The sequence below is a fragment of the Tupaia chinensis genome, unplaced genomic scaffold, assembly GCF_000334495.1.
Source record: "Tupaia chinensis unplaced genomic scaffold, TupChi_1.0 Scaffold000346_1, whole genome shotgun sequence".
Classification (NCBI taxonomy): Eukaryota; Metazoa; Chordata; class Mammalia; order Scandentia; family Tupaiidae; genus Tupaia; species Tupaia belangeri.
In genome coordinates this window covers 2,672,694-2,678,693 of record NW_006159840.1, presented here as the reverse complement: position 1 = coordinate 2,678,693, position 6,000 = coordinate 2,672,694, and the positions used below count along the sequence as shown (strand labels likewise).

General features: G+C 42.1%; 1 protein-coding gene across 3 annotated transcripts in view; it reads left to right on the top strand.

Moving 5' to 3' along the window:
* PRKN (parkin RBR E3 ubiquitin protein ligase) overlaps positions 1-6,000 on the top strand; it is a 1,506,714-nt gene that overhangs the window by 483,723 nt on the left and 1,016,991 nt on the right. The window contains exon 1 of one of the 3 annotated variants that reach the window (XM_027773358.1): positions 4,796-4,911. The exons of the other annotated variants lie outside the window; for them this stretch is intronic. The gene's annotated coding sequence lies outside the window, so the exon portion shown is untranslated. Of the gene's footprint in view, positions 1-4,795; positions 4,912-6,000 lie in introns of those variants that run through there. 3 annotated transcript variants of the gene reach the window in all.

Genomic DNA, 6,000 nt, shown 5'->3' with positions numbered 1-6,000 from the left:
CCTCTCATCTCTCTCTCTCTCTCTCTGTTTTTGTGATCTAATTAAGCTCAACTTTCTTTTGCCATCCCCTGATTTCCCCAGGCCCAGTGGTTGTCCTCTTTAGTTGTTAACATTTCCAGGTATGTAGTTCTTCTTCTGCACATTGCTTTGTACCTGGGGTGGTTTCATTGCAGCTTCTGAGCACTGCTTTTTTTCAACACAGGTTCCTGTAGACTTAACCTCCTCTGTTTGAGATGATTCAGAGAAGGCTAACAGAGGAGTTGGCAGCTTGGGTTTCTACCATGGCTTCATACTTAGGAGCTGGGTGACTCTGAAACCATTATTAACTTCTCTATGGCTCGCCTTAATCTTCTGTAAGTGGAATTCAAAGGAACAACAGTTGCAATAAATGATGTGTAAATAGGTTTCTACTTGCCAGGCATAGCTATCCACGGCTTTATACATTAACTCACTGATGTTGTCTTAGTACATTTTGTGCTTCTATAACCAAACACCTGAGATCAAGCAATTTATAAACAACAGAAATTTATTTCTTACAGTCCCGGAGTCTGGGAAGTCCAAGATCAAGGCATCAACATTTGGTGCCCAGGGAGAGCTTTGCTGTGACTTCTCATGGTGGAAGAGCAGAAGAGCACAGGGCAGAAAGAGAGGAAGGGGCAAACTGCTTCCTTCAACTTCCTTTATGAGGGCACTAATCCCATTCATGCAGGCTCTATCCTAACGACTTAATCACCTCCTAAAAGTCCTATCTCTTAATACTATCACATTGACAATTAAGCTTCTACATATGAATTTTAGGGACACATTCAGACCATTGCAATTGGCAAGAGTGACTACCCCAAGGGACTATAGGAAGATTAAACAACTTCTTAGGTCTAAAAATCGTGTAACGTAATCTAGAAAATAATTAGAGCTCAAAAATCCTATGTTTTTATTTTTCTTTTATTATTAATATAATTACTGCTATAACATATAAAAGTACTTTGTTAATGTGATATTTTAATGATCTAGATTGTCATTCTTTTTTTCTAAGAGGGATTTTTCCTATAGGACACATGTGCTAGCTAGAGAGACAGAGAGAAACAGAGAGACAGAAAGTGAGAAATCGCCCCTCAGGGGGGATGGCCATGCTGCAATCCCTTCTCCTCCTTTCATCCCTTGGGGTTTTGGGCATGCATGCACATATACCCAGTGTTAGTTTTAAGCCACCAGTCTGGGACTCAAACCACAGATGACTGTGGGAGTCCAGCAACGTAATCATTATGCCATTCTATGGCCCCACAGAATCTCTCTCTTTTTTTTTTTTATTTTTTTTTGAGAGGTTTTTGCTATAGGGCACATGCACTCACCAGAAAGACAGACAGACAGAAAGCAAGAAGTCACCATGCTAAGGGGGATGGCCATGCCACAATCCCTTCTCCTCCATTCTCCTCTTGGGATCTTGGGCACATATGCACACGTGCCCAGTGCAAGTTTAAGCCGCCAGGTTCAGGACTTGAACCACGGTCAACTACACGGGAGTCCAGCGACATAGCCATTATGCCAACTGCTGGTCCCCAGAATCTCATTCTTAATCACTATAATTTTTGTAACTCTTTATTAACTATTTGGAAAATGCTTCTATAACTCCTCAAGTTTCAGTAACTTTTTAAAAAAATATTTATTTAATTGTACTTATTATTTTTTAATTTACTAGAATGCACATATGCTCACCATAGAGAGACATCGAAAGAGAAAAGAAGAAAGAGAGGGAACCTGAGAAAGCAAATAGCTAGGTCCAGGATTTGATCCATAGTTGGCCATTTTGGAATCTCAACACCTTTTCCATTATGCTAACTACTGGCCCCATCTCCAGTAATTTTAATGTTAGGAAAGCATTGCTTATTTTTCCAAGGTTGAAACTTCAACATTAGTTTTGAAGAGCATGCCAAGTTTTTAAAATTTTATTTATTTCCAGAGTTCTAACTAGATTATCAAACTCTCAAATATTTATATCCTTACTACATACCATCAAAAGAACTTCTTTTAGAAGAAAGAAAAACACGTCAGTTTTTGTATGTTATTGCCTAATGGCCAACTGAATGAGAGTTGGCCATTATTTGGCAAAAACCAAAACAACACAAAACTCTTATAGAGGACCAAGCAACTGATGTAGTTAAAGCACTGGACTCCCACATGGCCAACCACAGTTCGAGTCCCAGATGCCATGGCATGTGTGCAAGCATTCCCAAAAATTGCAGGAGGCAAGTGGAGGAGAGGGGATTGCAGCATGGCTATCTCTCTTGAGGACAATTTCTCACTTTCCCTCTCTCTCTGGCTCTCTCACACTCTCTTTCTCTGGCAAGTACACATGCCCTATGGCAGAAACTAAAAAACAAAACAATATCATATATCTATCTATATCAAAGGTCCTGGAGAGAGAGATCTAAGACAGAGTCCTCAATTGGGTCAATAGCTTTGCCTGACAGTGTAAGGGGTCCAGCTGGAGAAATATCTACAGGTTTGTCTACACTGAACACTTAAATCACTGTCTTACTTGTTACATTAATATGTGACTGTGAAAAAAGAACAAAAAAATCTATGAAGTCCTTTCTCTTTGTCAGGCATTACTTATTGGGGAAAAAAAAGATAAATAAGACATTGCTTTTGTCTTGAGGGATTTTAAAACCATATTTGAGAACACTACTGTCTTCCCATCTAAAAATCTTACTTCTCAGCTCCGAGGAATTTTTTATAGACTGTGAGAACTAAATATTACTTGGGGCTGTGCAGTGACTGTACAACTGAATGTTACCCATTTTATCATCCATGGGGTGATACTAATGTGGCTCTGAGCTGAGCTGGCATGATGTGCACGTGTACCATCTGGCAATGGGACCACTTCCGAGATCAGTGTGTTCTGAGAGAGAGTCAAAGAATTAAGCAATTAATGATCTCAGAAGCACGGATAGAGACCGAGGGAAATATGTTCTATAAATATCACTGTAACCACTGAAATCTGTTTGAGGTCTTCCGAGTTCCCTTCGCAGCTCTACCCTGAGCATTAGAAAAATCTGGAGTTGAAAGGGGAGGATTTTGTTTTGGATTTCTTCCATCTTTGTCAAATTACAGATGCCCGTATAAATTTACTCAGGTTTTTCATGAGTTCCATGGCATCTGAGCATATAGAACTTTTTATTTCTTTCTCTTTCTTTTCTTTCTTTTCTTCTTTCCTTCTTTCTCTTTCTCTCTCTTTCTCTCTCTTTCCTTTCCTTTCCTTTCCTCTCCTCTCCTCTCCTCTCCTCTCCTCTCCTCTCCTCTCCTCTTTCCTTTCCTTTCCTCTCCTTTCCTTTCTTTTGTTCTTTCTCTCTCTTTCTTTCATCAATTTTTAGCTCACAGAAAACTGGAATGTTACCAGAAGAATTGCCACATTCATAGCTTCTGCTTATTCTACCCTCTTTGTGTATTTTCATAATGGGATTGAACAGAGCAACTAAAGGGAATTCTGAGGCCTTACTGATGTACAAGACAAGAGATATACCCCTTGTAGTTTCCAAAATTCCTAGACTCTGAGTTATGTGTTGAGTTATTATCATGGACCAGGGTCTCTTATGTTTCAGTCTTTGGAATACTCACTGTGGTTGATAATATTATTGTCAGTGATGGAAACAGGAGCTCAGGTAAGAAAATGATCATAAATCATATGGCTACTAAATTCTATATGTCTGGAGTCTACTTGGCTCAAAATCCTACATTCTTTCTTCCACATGCTGCTGGTTCCCCATACTGTATTTTCTGTTCATTCACTCATTCTTGTTTCCCTTTGGTCATTCATTTATTAAGTCCACAGCAGTATTTTCTGTATCTACTAGGTACAAAATGTTGTGTGAGATATTCTGGTAAATACAATGTAAGTATGACCCAGTTGCTGCTCTCATAAATTTCTAAATTAAGTTGGAAGATAAGACAAACACACACGCATCATGTGCGTCTAAGCTCTAACCGCGGTAAGAAGAGATTGGCAGGCAAAGATTTCTGGGATTCAGATGAGAGAGAAAGGTATTAATTTTATCTAGGAGGATCACATGAAGTACATTAGCTCTGAATGTGGTGAGAGGAATTTTATCTGACGGAGTGCTTAAGCTTCCTTGAAAAGAGCACAATATGGATAAAAGCCTCAGGATCGGGCCGGGGCTAATTCTCAGCTCTGCTTCCGCTTGCTGCAGAGCTCCTGTCCTCCCTACGCCCGCCCTAAAGTGTGTCAGATCTGGATGCCAGTTCATCTGAAATGTCTCAGGCTAGAGACTGTGTCTAGCTCTTAAAGTACTGCCTGAACAATTGGTGTTGGTAAACACGGTTAGAATGTACATTGGGCCAATTAGAATGGAAACAGTATGGTCTGCTATTACTGCTTTATTGCTAAAGGAACAACCACAACATCTCAGCCACGTTTGTGAAAAGCTTGTCTTTCTGTGTCAGTCAGTCAGCTGTGGTTGGTCAGCTGTGGTCACAGCCACAACTTGGCTCCAGTAGGGAGGCTCTGCCACCCACGGTGCATGTTGGTGTGCACACTCCCCTCTGTGGGTTGGACCCTGGTCTGGATGATACATGAAGTTCTGGGCCCGGGCCCAGGAGGCGGGAGCTTCTGGGAACTCTTCTGGTGCACCTTTGTAGCAACAGGGCAAATGTGTTCCAAGGCTCTGGTTCAGTCACATCTGCTAATGCCAAGTTAGCGAAGCCAGTCACATGGCCGGGCAGAGAATCAAGGGAGGAAAGGCCAGCTGCCCGGCGTGTTTGTTAGTTTCAGAGGGAACTCTTCTGGAGAATAGTGTGATCTACCACACTTACAATGAAAGAGAGGCAAAGAAGACAAAATCGTAAGACAGTTGGCCTTTCAGAGAAAAGAATGCACACACTTGAAGACAGCCAAAGGTGAGATTCTATTTACAAGAATAGCCAGTGCAGGAAGATTATGAGGCACACACCCCAAATCCTTGTATATGATGGGCTGAAGGAGGGAGAAACTGAGGTAAAGGGAGAAATTACAATGCTATTATCCTATGAAGACCTCAAATGGGGAGGTGACAAATGGGATATAAAGATGGCAAAAATGTAAAGGCTACTTCTGAGACAGAATAAGTCACTCTTGGCCCTTGACAGAGCAGGGAGGAGGAGTCTGAAGTAGCGTTTCAATGGAGCCATTAGGATACATGGAGAAGGGACAGGAGATGGTGTAATGATTGCATCTCTGGACTCCCATGTGGTAGACTGTGATTCGAATCCCAGACCCTGTGACTTGAAACTCACACTGGGCACATGTGCACCCATGTGCACCCACATACCCAAAATCCTAATAGGAGAATGGAGAATGGAGAATGGATAGTGGTGTGGCCATCCCCTCTAGGGAATGATTTCTCGCTTTGTCTCTCTGTCTCTCTGGTGAGTGCATGCACCCGATAGCAGAAATCTCTTTAAAAAAGAACAGAAAAGAGAAAACATGGGAAGACAATATTAGAGGTTGGGAGGGGACTCAAAGCTTACATAGGGATGGTGATGCATTGATAGAAATAGGGAAGTCAGGTACAGAGGTCTTAGGGAACAAAGAATGATGGATAGTGATCACGGTTGTATAAGAGCAGTCCTGGGTGGGACACTCAGAGCTGCGTGGATAGGGCAGAGCAAGCAAGCCTATGGATGTGTCAGAGGCCCAGGTGTGAGGACAGAGAAGAGGTTGGGGAGCAGAGGCATTCTGGTGGTTTCCTGAGTGGAGGAGGTGACAGCTAGCAGTTATGTACAGGGCAGAGGTGGCAGGAAGTAATAGGCACCATTCTTGGAGGGACATGGAGAGGGACCATCCTGAGAGACTTGAGGAAGGGGCAGGGTATAAGAAGAATGTACAGCTTTATCAGCATCACACATTGTATGAGTGTTCTTCTAACAATCCTAATTTGAGAGAGGATGGCAGTGGAGAATAGAGCTGGGGTTACTGGGAGACAAGGTCCTGGCTCTGTCTGATGAGAG